Source organism: Euprymna scolopes, chromosome 46 (genome assembly GCF_053919585.1).
Source record: "Euprymna scolopes isolate OS-2025 chromosome 46, ASM5391958v1, whole genome shotgun sequence".
NCBI classification, from domain to species: domain Eukaryota; kingdom Metazoa; phylum Mollusca; class Cephalopoda; order Sepiida; family Sepiolidae; genus Euprymna; species Euprymna scolopes.
In genome coordinates this window covers 68,174,162-68,189,528 of record NC_136527.1, presented here as the reverse complement: position 1 = coordinate 68,189,528, position 15,367 = coordinate 68,174,162, and positions in this window count along the sequence as shown.

Here is a 15,367-nt window from a genome sequence, read left to right as displayed (position 1 = left end):
AGGGGCGGCACAGGAAATAACGTCATAACTGAAGTCTGTTGAACAATCAAACTGTCGATAATGAATGAGAGCTTTTTACAAAATCTTAGTGGAAATGTATTATTTTGTTTAAACAAAAAAATACCTTTACTTAAGTTATGGTTTTCAGTTGTAAATGGGTTTATTTTTACTTTTTATATGTAAATAAAGCATCGTAATTTGTAACAATAAAACCAAGGAAAATATTTTTACAGGAACATTACGAAAAAAAAAAAAAGCCCCAAAGTCCGTATTAACAAAATCGATAAAAAACATTACTCAAAGAAAAATGAATTTCTCAAACTATCAATATTAACATTGAATTAAGCATTTTTTTATTTAATATTTTCATGCACAAAAAATATAATTGCAAAAATTATATCTACCTTTTTTACGGTCTTATTTTTAACAATTTTTATATGTAAGATTCTAATATTTCCATTGCACGCATGAACGTATAATCATCATAATGTTCATATAATCTTGAAAAATAAAGTAAAAAATTAATTTGAACAAAAAAAAAAAACAGGAACATAGAAAAATCATTTAATTAAAAAATGGTAAAAATTATACGAACGTTCCAGGCGTTCAATGTTGGTAAGTACAGATGTACAGAGTTGAAAATAAAACCAGTTTCTTTTGTGCATCCTTCTCCTTTCTTCAACTATCCGCTTGTTTGTGTTTATCAACTTTTAATTTCACGTAGACATTATGATAAATTTTAACTTAAATTTGTATTTTTAGTGTGTAATTTTTTCAATAATTATACATTGTTTTCTTAACCAGTTGTAATTCTGTATTAATATTAATAAATAATGATCTGTATTTTTGGAAATATTTAACTTGGTATATAAGTTTTATATCTAATAATATTAAAAAAATATTTATGACAATACCGGAATATACACAAGAATGTCTGTATTTTTTGAAAAAATATTTTCATATTAAACTTGGCATAAGTTTTATATTCAATAATATTATAAAATTATTGGTGACAGTTTGCTAATGTTTTTACTTTGACTTGGAATTAAACGTTTGTAAAATGTTGATCAAAAAGTCAATTTTAGCAATTACTTTATTGATTTATTCCTTCAGTTAATTATTCATTCAAAAGTTCAAACAATTCTTTATTAATGATTAAATAGTTATACGTTCTATTTTTTTTTTTTTTTATATTAATATGATTTTTTGTCCACCCATACATTTTCCAATTTTCAGTAGAAAAATATGATTTTGGAGTTGAACCGGTATCTCAATCTTGAAAATTAAAAAAAATAGATATTTGAAAAAAGTGTGAAAAATGTCTCACACTGACGGTTACGTGTTCATCCCTCCATATATAATATTACATTTAACTTTTTTTCTGCAACCTGTTATCATAAAAAACCAACGGACGATTTTTTTGGCAATTATTATTTTTCATTTAAATATTACTCCCCCCCCCCAAAAAAAAACAATGCTTCATTCCATGATTAATATCGTTAATTAAAGATATTAGATTAGTAGTGGATTGGTATGATGAACAACGGACACGTGTGAACATTACGAAATATTTATTGAACTGAAATATAGTAGTCAACCAACGTCTATTGTAACTTACGTGGTGGGAGGTTGCGATATGAGGAATAGTATGAGTACAAACTCATCTATATCCAACATACCTGGTTTTAAAAAACAAATAAAACTTCCATATATTGATTTTTTTTCTACAAACTGCTATCATAAAAAACAACGGACAATTTTTTGGCAATTATTATTTTTTATTTAAATATTAAAAAAAAAATTAAGTCAATAATAATATCCTCAGTTCAAGAAATTATTATTTTTCTGGTTATATTTTTTTTATATTACATTAGTAGTTGATTGGTTTGATGAACAACTGATATGTGTGAACATTACGAAATATTTATTGAACTGAAATATAGTAGTCAACCAACTTCTATTGTCTCTTACGTGGTGGGAGGTTGTGAGGAACAGTATGAGTAAACATGGTTAAAGGGAAATAACTCATGTATAGATAACATCTGTTTTTTAAATAAAAATAAAACATTTTTTTTTCATTTGTTTATCCCTTTGTATGAATGAGTTTATTCCAATTTTTTGATTACCATTGCTTTCTGATTCTCTCTTCTGTTGAAACATATACGAATAGTGTCATTAAATTTTTGTCTGTGTTACGCTAGCAGTGTCAGAATCCGATCTTAATGCGTAACAAAAATTGAATAATTCGACCTCCTATCTTTGCAAGCTTATAACTACTTGAAAAATGTAATTCAAACCTTACTTTTTTTTATCAATTAAAGGAGCAAAGACCAAATTAAAAAAAAAACAGGTTTAATCGCAAATTGTGCACCATTTGTTTTTTTAATCGGTTTTCTTTAAAAAAGATTTGAAGAAAATCATCGAAATTTTACTTTTTTCGATTATAAAAAATCGATATAAATTTAAAAAAAAAATCCATAAAAATACTATTGAATGTGTAGTTCCATTCTTCATTGTTCAGAATTTATCTATATTTATATTTTAAATTCTATTTACATTTTTAATAAAATAATTTTTTAAACGATCATTTCTTATCGAAAAAAACGGAAGTACTGATTTGTCCTTGTTTTGAACTACGAGTGGACATAAGACAGTAAAAACCACACGTTCGCGTTAGCCGTCTTGCCTTGTGCATGAAGAAATGTGTTCCCCTAGTTTACAAATAGTCAAATTTTACTTATAAAAATAAAATACAGTCGAGGGTTTTTTTCTTTTCTCAAAGAAATACATAAATTTTTGATTTATTATATTTTAATAATTCTTTATCGAGTTAATTTAATACAACATTGAGTGAAATAGAAAAGACATATCGTCAGCATCCAATACTTACTGAACAATACAAGCAGAACATGGGCTTCCAATTAAAAAAAATCAATGAGATTTAAAAAAATGTTTTACACTTTGGACGTTACAGGTAAATTTCCATAAAAGACTTCTTTTTTTTTGTTTTAATTTACAATATATTATTTATTCATAGTTGATCTTCAATTTGTGATATATAAAACTTTGGTGAGTACATTAATTATTAAAATTTTAATAAACATTTCAAAATTTTCATTATTTTGTTGTACAAAATGTTCGGAAAATTTGTCCTAAAATTTCATTAATTGTTTGGCGGGTAACGGAGACGTATCTTTTAATAGAATGGATATTTATGCTGATATTGTTCAAATGGATTTCGACAGACTTTTTAGTACCCTTTTTATTGTTTAGATGTACTTTCTTCCAGTCCATCTGCTTGTGGGAAATTGTAATAAGCTTGAATTTCCATTTCTTAGCAAATTGTTCAAAGTCCAATGATTGGTATTCCGGTCCATTGTCGCTAATCACTATTTGTTGAATACCAAACTTGGCAAAAGTGTTTTATTTTTCATCTTGTTAATCACTAGGTGTGACGTACAGTTGTCTAGTTTATGGATATCGAAATATCTCGTTGTATAGTCTATGATTACAACATGTACATTGATATATAGAAAACATATCAGTCGCAAATTTCATCGATGTCGTTACAGGTATTTCGGAGTGTAAGACCGATTCTGATGGTTGCTGGTTTCTATAGTTTAAAATATGTGCATGTGCTTATCATATTTTTTATTTGATTGTTATTATTGATGCATGCGCTTATCATATTTTTTATTTGATTGTTTATATTGATGCATGTGCTTATCATATTTTTATTTGATTGTTTATATTGGTGCATGTGCTTATCATATTTTTATTTGATTGTTTATATTGGTGCATGTGCTTATCATATTTTTTATTTGATTGTTTATATTGGTGCATGTGCTTATCATATTTTTATTTGATTGTTTTTATTGGTGCATGTGCTTATCATATTTTTTATTTGATTGTTTTTATTGGTGCATGTGCTTATCATATTTGTATTTGATTGTTTATATTGGTGCATGTGCTTATCATATTTTTTATTTGATTGTTTATATTGGTGCATGTGATTATCATATTTTTATTTGATTGTTTATATCGGTGCATGTGCTTATCATATTTTTTATTTGATTGATTTTATTGGTGCATGTGCTTATCATATTTATTATTTGATTGTTTATATTGGTGCATGTGCTTATCATATTTTTATTTGATTGATTATATTGGTGCATGTGCTTATCATATTTTTATTTGATTGTTTTTATTGGGCCAACATTTTGCAAGGCCTCTGTTCTTAAAGTGCCTAGGGCCATTATTCGTGTGCTCTTTAATATTAGACACTTCACAAGCGATATCGCATCACGACTTGGCATCGATGGCGCTATTATAGGTGGTACCTCTTTGTTTTCTGGCCAAGCTGACGTTGCATATTTCATCAACGTCTTTAGCGTTGGATCTTTTCTAGTTTCTTCTCTGTATATGTCGAGTTTTTAATCACTCATTGGATTCTGTTTCAAAATTATCTAAATATATTTATCCATCTCTTTATCTGCTATTTCTTGAGTGGTATCCTTTTAATATGCACGTGAAAATCATTCAGATACACACGTGACAATGTGTCTGCAATTACTAATTCACGACCCAAGGTATATATCACCTCAAATTTATAGTTCCGGTTAGTGCTAATAAAAGTCTCTGCATTGATGGGGGGCTTTTCGTTATAGATTTTTTAAAACTCTGCCTCAACATTTTAAGATCATTTTCAGTGAGAAAATGTCTCCCATAAAAGGACTGGTGAAATATTTACAGGCAAACACTATACTCAGGGTTTCCAATTAAATAGGACAATAATTCTATTCTGCAGGATTCGTCGAACGTGATACGTATGATAATGTTAACCATGTGTCTCCGTTTTTATGTTTTGAAAACCGCAGCAAAAACGTTTTTTTTTACTAGCATCAATGATGATTTATATTTCATTACTTGGATCATAAAATTTTAGAATTGATGAACTTGTTATTATTTGTTTCAATTTCTCAACTGCATCTAAGGTTTATTGAACCATCAGATTGTTTTGTTGTGTAGGAGTTATCTTAACGGTGTAATTAATTCTGAGTAATTTGGTATGGATTTACACAAGCAATTCGCCATTCACCCAAAATCATTGAATGTGTTTTCCATTCTCCGGGAGAGAAATATTTGATTTTTCATTTCTGCAAAAATTTCGTCGGCAGTACCTTACTTAAAATGCTCCATTTTTAAAGCTTTGATTAGATCTCTAGTGTCTAAACTAGGCACCGTCCAAAATGGCCGAAAAATCAAGTTGTTGTTTTTTAAAACGAAATTACATTTATTAAAATCCATTATTTCTGAGTAACTTTTTTTCCAGAAAGATAAAACCCTGCATTTTATCATATAGAAAACAGAATAATGTAAAACTTTTTCTACTATTTTTAATTCAATTTTAAATGTTAAATTTTCCCAAAAAGTTAACAATTGACATTTTTTGTCTTGCACAAAAAACGTACATAAATATAAAAAAAAAAGGTTTTTGAAATAATTAATTAATTTATTTGTTGTCTAACTAAGATTTAGGATGATTTTCTATGAGAATATGCAAAAGTATTATAATATAAGTACCTGGATTTCAAATAATTCCACTTATTCATATAGGCAACCAGTTACTTCGCGTCTATCTAGAGTTTAGATCGACACTGTTTACGTTTGTAGTTGATAAAAAGCAAAATATGGAAGACCAAACAGGCAAAAAAAAAACTTATTTTTCAGTGACGAAAATTTCAATGTATTATTAACGCTGAGGCTGGCCAGTACCAGATGGGTGACCATTTGTATGAGTTTGGTTTTTAATGTGTATGTGTGTGGGGGCCAGGCTCCCCAAAATGGGGGGGGGGCAATTTAAAGCTGAATAAAAAAAAATATTTCAGCGCGTTTGGTTCACCGTAGTCGAAAGGCGGCAAACGTTTTCAAACGGGATCGAAAAAATGATGCTATTTTTAACACAAAGGACACAATATTTTTCGAATTTTTTTGTTTTGTATCGATTCTTCAAAGCAGGGACTGTTTAATAATGGTCATACATTATTCGGCTCGCTAAAAAAAAAATTGTTAATTTATTTATCAAAGATTTTAAAATGGCTTTTTTCGTATAAATATTATTATTTTTCTTTTTGCTTAACTTAAATTAATTATTTTACTTTACGTATTCACTGAATTTCTCACTTCAAAACCCAAAAGCGGATAATTAAACACAATCGAAGTTCTGATATTCAAACGTCAAAATAAGGTATGCAAACATCTTTTTAAAAATCTATAATTCTGTCCCTTACAACAACACAATATGTTGTGTTCAGTTTCAGATGATTATTTTAAGCATATTTGTACCCCCTCAAAACAAGGGGGTTTGTAAGCAAAAAAAAAATATATATAAATATCGTTTATGAAAAATAAGTACGGATATAAAGTTCATTTTTCTCTTAATAATCGCTGAAAATTTCGTATTGATCGGATAATTATCTGATTTTTTGGTAGATTTTTAAAAAGATGGTCCGTCAAAAAGTACTTACCTGCCCCGCCCCCAGTTTTGGCGGTGCCTAGTCTAAACAGTGTTACCCTACCATTCTGTTTTACACTATTACGAGAGATTTGCTGGTTCCTGAATGTGTTTTATTAATGCGATTTCTATCATTTTTTTAAAAAATCCTTGAAAATTTGAGTATCAAACCAAATAGTGTATTCTTTGGAGGATTGCGCGAGCCTTTTCTAGCCTCACACAAAAACACGCTTTTACATTTCAAACCACTTTTCTGGTCTTACACATACGCGTGCACAAACATACGCGCGCACATACATGCAAGTACACATATTCATGTTCACGTGCATACACTCACATTCATGCGCCTACACACACACACACGATAATGTACACACACATATGTGCACATATACGCACACATGGACAACGTCACTTCATCTTTAAAGGAATGCGCAAAAGACCACCGGAAACAACTATCAAAGCAAGAGCAATAAGCTTTTCAACTCGCGTTCCGAGCTGAATGGTCAACAAGCCATTCGCCCCTTTCGGGCCGCCAGCGCCCGCGCACCTCACGCCACCTGCTACTGTAGGTGAGGCCCGAGTTAACAGACAGTACGTACGCTTTACACGTTTTCTATCTCCATGGCCTGGAGTCACTTTCTTTCTTTTCCTTCCCCGTGGCTTTGGCCCATCAACAGACAACAAGTTAGCGTCCACGCTCTCCGCTTGAAGACATTTCCACCTGGACAATACCACCACTGCGCGCAGCTTTACTGATGCCAACCCTCTATCCTTTTCTTTGTCTACACGTTGGACTGTCATTCCCATTTCGACCACATTACTCACTCTTCTTTCCACGTTCGGACATGAACACGTGTTACACCTAAAACATTCATTTTTCAACAGAAAACAAATGACATGTTTATTTTATTCAGCAATCGAGTTTTTGTTTCCTTCATTCCATTCGTTTTATTATTTTCTTTTGTAGCGAGCTAGTATATTTATACCCTGGTCCGCAATAGGATTGACAACTGGTTTTACGTCCAGATTCACCATAATATAATGAATGACTGGTAATTTGCCTCTGCCACCAAAACAGTATTTTTCTATTAAGCCTTTTATGTGTATTTTTATTATTTCGTTAATCCCTTCTATTACTCCTAGTTTTTCTGATGTTTCCGCATCAATGACTGCATTTGCACACGTATCAGCAACAACAAAGTGCGAATTGTTATATTACAAAAATGGACGTATGGAAGCAAGAAGGACAAGCGAATAAGTGTAGTTATTAAAAGTCAAAGCGATCGAAGGAAAAACTTTTGATATTGTCAAGATGTGCCAATGACGGCGGCGGCAGTGACAGGAACGTTAGTAGGCCGCTTGAAAAAAAGACGGCATCGGTTGGCAGACTCGGGGAGTTGATGGCCAATGAGAGGTAGTCTAGATTGCTGCTACCGATGTCGCTGGTGAAAGGTTAGTGACAGCTGCTGCTGGCTTAAACTGCTAGTAAAGTCGGCCGGGGCTGGCTACTATCGCTGGTAGCTACTGCTGACGGGAGTAACTTCACTGCTCGATGGGCTAGCCTGATCTGAAATGCTTGTCGAAAAACCGGCTGTATTTATACTGTACCTGCGGACGTAGTTGTAGACATGAGTAGTTCCCTGGGTTAATGTATCGTTTTCGTTTCTGATTCGTGTTTGTTTTTATATTCTACAGCAGGGAGTCATCTGACTTGGGATTATATTCACTTGTCATATCAAATTGAAGCTGATAAAGTCGTGAATGTATTCGAGTGAGGATTGTACTCTTACAGTACGTAGGTCAATTATTTGTGTTCATGTGTATGCTGGAGACACGTCGGCTGTGATGTTTATGCTTTGAATTAGATTCAGATTTTTGGTTGGGATGACTTGCGGATTATGCCGTTGAGGTAGACACGGCAAGAAATAGGTTTTGATGCTGTCGTGTGCGTTTGGATAATTATTTGTGTTGATGTAATATGTTAAAAAAAATCCGTTTGTTGTGATCCTGCGAAGTGCATAATCTAACTTTGGGGGGGGGGCTAATTAAACTCTTTTTTGTACAAACATGGTGTTTTTTTTTAAATTTAATTCAATATCTAATCACTCTACTAATTATCTTTGAAATAGAGACAGGCAACTAATATTTATCATTCGAAGGATTTTTACAATTAATTTATTTAACTTTAAGATTTAGTTGTAATTGTCAGTCATGAAACATTTTTCATTATAACATTTTTTCCACGTGTACAAATTTTTTTTTTGGGGGGGGGGTAATCTTTAAAATACAATCAAAAAGTAGTCGGAAACAAAAGAATTATGATAAACCGGCTTTCAAAACTATGTCCCACTATCTTTATTCCACCATTTTTGCACGTACCAGATTACGATTTCAAAAAGGTGAATTGTAGACTGACATGATGATAATTTCTGCAGTTATGAAATCTGTGTTAGTTTCATGTTTTTCCTAATAAATCGATAATTTACGCCTCTAGTTGTTGCGATTTTTAAAAGATTTTTGTTTAGAGCCTTTATATAGATTCAGTATATCCTTTTTTTTTTTTTTTAGATCCTTTATATAGATGTCTGTATACAATATCACGGGTACTTGTGCACTTTAACACCCGTTTTCCAGTTAGTTGCCCCCGGCAAAAAACGGAAAACGCCGGAATTTAACAAGCGAGTAAAGAAAAACTAACCGGCGTACTATAAACGAACGAACGTATGTATATAAAAAAAATTAAACATAAAAAATACAGAATAGAAAACAGAAACAGAAACCTAAATTACAAACATTTTACTGTTTTATTATCTTTTTAGACAATTGTTTTTCTTTTATTGAGGGAGAAGAGTAATAACTTTTTTTTTTAAATTTCGGCAGCCGACGAATGCAGTTTATGTAAAACAATTTTTGATTGTGCATTTTATTTTGCAGTAAATAATTTCTAATTTTAAATCTTATATATACATATATATATATATATATTATATATATATATATATATATATATATATATATATATATATAAAGCCGAATGTGTGTGTGTGTGTGTGTGTGTGTGTGTGTGTGTGTGTGTGGTCACGAATAGCCTCTTATATGGTTGACTTCTTTTAAAAAACTGATTACATAAAATGATAGAATATGTATCGAGACACAGGAATGGGTATGTTTGATATGGCAGAACGCTGGTTCATTAAAATTGTAGGGTCTGCGTTCGCGCATGGTCCACAAAGTATGAAAATAAAAAAAAGTAAAAAAAAATGCTTACAAGTGTTTTTGATGTAGATATACATAAAACATACTTATCAAAGTATTCTTAACTTAAATAGGGATGGTATAATAAAATTGTGGGGTCTGCGTTCGCGCCTGGCTCCCATAGAATGGAAATAGGAACACACTTTAATAAAGACTTTTCATATGTATCTGCGTAAGTATACTTTGATAATTATGTTTCAGTTTGAAAAATATGGTATAATAAAATTATGGGGTGCTCGTTCGCACCTGACCTCCATAGAATGGAAATATGTCACAAAGTTTAACAAGGTTTTTAATATAGATCCACAGAATATTGTGATAAGTGTTTCAGTGTTTCATTGTAAATAGGTATGGTATAATAAATTATGGGGTTTATCTATTTTATTTTTACTTTCATCATATTTTGCTTTGGTTTTGATACCCCCAAATTCGAAGCTATCTCTTTACAACCCTTCCTTTTCATAACCTATCATACTTTCATAAATCAGAGTCCATTTTCTGTAGGCTGTTTTTGAAGCCAATCAACAACGGATACTTTTGCTAGTATATATATATACATATATATAGCGGTTGTCAGTTATTGCGGGGTATGCGTATACATTTTGAAGCAATGTGTCGTTGTTTTCGGAGAATAGTCTATTTCTTTAAGGATAGTATTTTCAACCGATTGAAGTAAAGCAGCTGACGACAGCAAAGTAAGGCTGAGAAATGTTGTTAGAGAATGAAGAAGAAGGAGGAGGAGGTAACTTTCTACTGTATGTTTGATTCCACATTCTTTTATTTCATTGTTTTGCCTCCTTCCACATCCTCTCCACATGATTTGTGGTAGCCATAGTCGTAGCGTCCACGAAATGAAGGATGTGCTTAACCGTAAGATCTTTTCCTGCAATCGGAAGCTATCGTGGTCCTGGAACTATGTATTTTTTTCATTAACGGAAAAAGGGTTTCTGATTTACGGTCTGGGACTGTGACAAGAAACCCCTCCTTTTCAGCATGGTCGTATCCTCCCATGAACTGGAGCGGTTCAGTAGGGGTGTCAGAAGACGCCATTAAAAAAGGAGTGATTAATTTAACTCGATATCTTTCGAAGCTTATAACAATATGAATATTTTTCAATAAAAGGAACAAATACCAAACTTTAAAATAATAAAATGTTTTATCGAAAAATATACAATATTTTTTAATCGGTTTTCTCTAAAAAGATTTCACGAAATTCAACGAATTTTAACTTTATCTTAATATAATAAATACATATAAATGCAAAGAAATATCTTACCTATATAAAATACTAATCAACGAATGCTTCCATTCTTCATTTATGAGAATTGTCCATATTTATATTTCATGTTCCATGTATTTTTTAAATAAAATAATTTTTTAAAACAACTATTTGAAATGACCGCTATTACATAAGCATTAACCGGTGTGTGTTAGCCCGTGTTTCTTCCCGCTTTGAAATACGGATGGATAAAAGGACAACAGATACGGGTGAGCCGTAAAGCCTTGTGCGTGAAGAAAAATGTGTCACCGTATTTGAAAAATGATCACATGTTACTTATCAGTTTTTGCCTTAAAAAACACTCGAAGAAATCTATTTTTTTCTCTCAAAGTAATACATACGTTTTTGATTTAATATATTATATTTCTTCTTTATGGAGGGATTTTTTTTAATATCTAAAAAAAACATTGAATGAAACAGAAGAAATTGTCGTAATTCTACGAAATTTTCTTGACAATATAAGATAAGGTTTCACTTAAAAAAAATTCAACGTGGTTTTTCTAAAATAAAGATTTTAAACTTTGGACTTTACAGATAAATTTGCAAATAACTTCTTTTTTGTTTTAAATTAACTTATTTTATTTATTGATCTTCTATCTTCAATTTGTGATATATAAATTTGAGGTAAGAAAATTATTTTCATTTGAATAGACATTTCTAAACGGGGGGAGGGAGACTTAAAAATAAAAAACGCTTGTCTAGAATATGGCATTCAGTTTATTGTTAAGAGCATAAAATTTCATATTGACCCTGAAAATATCGTAAAAATTGAACCATTAGAAAAATTTTGAGAGATTTTTAAAGTTTAAAAATAATTTTTAAAAAAATGTAACTCATAAAATTCAATTGATTTCATTACGTAAAAAATGGCTACATAAACTCGCGCAGGCATTTTTGTAAACATTTTTTCAATAAACAATAATATTTCTATTATTTTTTTTTAAAACACAAAAGCCTCTCAGCACTTTGTCCATTTAATTTTTAATTAGTATTTAAGTACATATTAACACAATCTTTGTCTTTTAGGAAGTGGCGCTTATATTGAAGTCTACAAATTAGAACGGCTGATGTAGCTCGATGTGTAACGAGTGGTTGTTAGCTGAAATGTTTTTTTTCATTGTGTAACAACTGCAATAAAATGTTATTTGTGGTATTTACTTTTGTCAATGTTAAATCATATTCCGAATGGGACAGAGTGGGGTTATATCAGAATAAACAACGATGCCAATGGTACCGTGTTACATCTTTGGCGATGGATTTACATATGCATCTTTTGTGTTTGATGATTTCGAGATATTTTTCATTGCATCCTCATTGCTATTAGGGTATTTTTTTGTACAGATGTTGAAGTATATGATCACAATGTTCGGCTTTTAAGATAGTGATATTATTAGGATAACAAGGTTTGCAAAAACTAAATTGTAGAATGATATGATAATTCCAGTAATGAAATCAGTAAAATTTACGTGGTTTTGATGATGCGATAATTTTATCCTAATCCATTTTGATGTGATTTTAAATGAGTTGACGAGTCTTCATATGACGCCCAGATGTTTTACATCAACGTGAGGAAATTGAAGGAAGAAGAATATTACAATGATACAGTTTGTAGAGTTTTAGTTATTTTAAAATATTATTGTCAATACTGACATTAGAGGATGTAAGGCTTCTCTCGAAAATCTGGACGCGTATGCTATTCGCATTCCCCGATATTTTGGACATGTCTCAGTTTCAAAGTGTTGGGTAGAATTCGCAGGTTATAATAATTACTTATCAGGAATGGCGACGCGAACGCTTTTATTTCAATAAGAAAATAAAATAGCTTTGACTTTTTTTTTGCAGAGTTGCTTAAGCCACTTAATAAGACTGAATATTATTGTCAAACAATAACTCACAAATAAAAAAAACTAAACATTCATGAAAACATTTCCCTTAAAAGATAATTATAGGAAATTATAATTAACAAATGATAGAAAATTGAAATGTGCAATTCATTTGTGATCATTATTAATGATAGATTCGTACATTATATTTTTAGAAATGTTGAATTAAAATTGGGTAAATTCTGTATTTTATTATCAACTATATAAAATATTTAAAATATGACTGAAATATAAAAAATACACGACTATTTTTTATACAAGACATTTAAGTCGTTTTGTAGAATAATATTTATCAGACATTTTCCAATAATTCTGAAAAACCAAACTCAAATTTTGATAGCTGTTTATATAAATGTTAAACAGATTTATTTAAAATGCTCGTCCGCCCGTGGAAATATTTCAGATTATATAGAAGAGTATTCAGACATTTATATAAATATAACTAAGAGACAAATTAACAAGTAAATGTTTGTTCATTAAAGTTAATGTTTTGTTGAAATTATTTTTTATATATATTGATGGAGATGAGGCATCCATTCGAATGCAGCCATTAACCCGTTTTTAGAAACTCCAACTGACATTTCAGCTTATTATAACCGTCCTTTTGTGTGAAATACTATCTCCTGACAATTTTTAATCAGGTTAGTTTAGAAACTGTTTTCAATGGGCCCAGTTGATGCCGTACCTGAAAGTTTGGTATATTGATATTTGGACTTAGACTAGGGTTGCTACATTATTTGTATTATGCCATAAAACCATCTGTATGCGAGTGTTTAAATTATTTGTAAACGTGTATCATCAACGTGTCTGTCCATGTGCCTTTTTAAACTTGATTTTACTGAAAAGGCTGAGGTACACACTTTACAAACAAAAGGTTTTTCACCCGTGTGTCTCCGTATGTGGTTTTGTAAAGATGCGTTGTGTGAAAATGCAGTGTGACACTCGTCACAAACAAAAGGTTTTTCACCCGTGTGTTTCCGTATGTGGTTTTGTAAAGATGCGTTGTGTGAAAATGCAGTGTGACACTCGTCACAAACAAAAGGTTTTTCATCCGTGTGTTTCCGTATGTGGTTTTGTAAAGATGCGTTGTGTGAAAATGCAGTGTGACACTCGTCACAAACAAAAGGTTTTTCACCTGTGTGTCTCCGCATGTGGCTTTGTAGAGTGAATTTGCGTGAAAATGCAGTGCAACACACTCCACAAGTAAAGGGTTTTTCGCCCGTGTGTGTCCGTATGTGCATCTGTAAACTGTATTTCCGTGAAAATGCTGTGTGACATTTGCCACAAACAAAAGGTTTTTCACCCGTGTGTGTCCGTATGTGTATCGTTAATTTAGTTTGTGTTGCAAATGCAGAATTACAAACTTGACAAACAAAACGTTTCTCAGCTGTATGTGTCATCTTATGGATTATCAAATCGGATTTCTTTAAAAATGATAAATTACACATTTCACATGGAAAATGATTCACTCCAGTGTTTCTCGGCATGTGTATATTTAACAAAAAAATTCTGAATGTTTTAAACTATACAAATTGTGATTTTTCTATTATTTGTTGACATGTGACAATTATTCAAATAGTGAGGTATACACCTCTGAATCGTACGTTTCTATCGAGGGGTTATTTGTATTTTTTGTTCAGAAAATTGTTTTCTCTTTAAAGACAAAGACATCGTTTTATTCTGATTATATTAAAAAAAAAATCCTTTGTTGTTCATCCATGGACCTGTGAAGAAAAAAGACGTTTTGTTGATAAAATATTACAAATGTATATTATTCCCATGTTTAAACATCAATTAAAAACGGATTTAAATAATTATATGAATTTGTAAAATATATAAATTTATATTTAATTTTGTAGATTTCAAAAATTCTCTTTGAAATCAAACGTATTTTATTTGAATATATTTTAGGGTAATTGTTCAATTTTGAAAAGCAAAATAAATATAGCCCATCTGAAACGTTATTTACTTTTAAGCTTTTTATGGTGTGATTTCATTAATCTAAGGAAACCAAAAGAATCTGTGTTCAATTTTATTTGAATTTTTTTTTAACAAAAATGCTGCAAAATCTTTGGAAATTAATTAAAAAATAAGTTGTAGATTAAAAAATCCTGTTGGTTTCAAATTAACATTTTAGGAAAAGCTAATGTTTTACACATGTTTTATAAAAAAAGTTGGAAGCAGTATATATAAGATAATAAAAGAGTTCGACATAATTATTTGCAAACAACACTTCCAGGTTGATATTAGATATTTATCAAATGTCCGTTTTCTGAAAGACAATCAGTAATATGCGTTTTAAGAATTCCAATTGTCGAAAAATATTATAATGGATGGCAGTAAAATAGATATTAATGACTTTTATAAAACTATCTTATCTAAGGGTTTATTCCATAAATTTTAATAAATTATTTAATAAATAGTAATGGATTG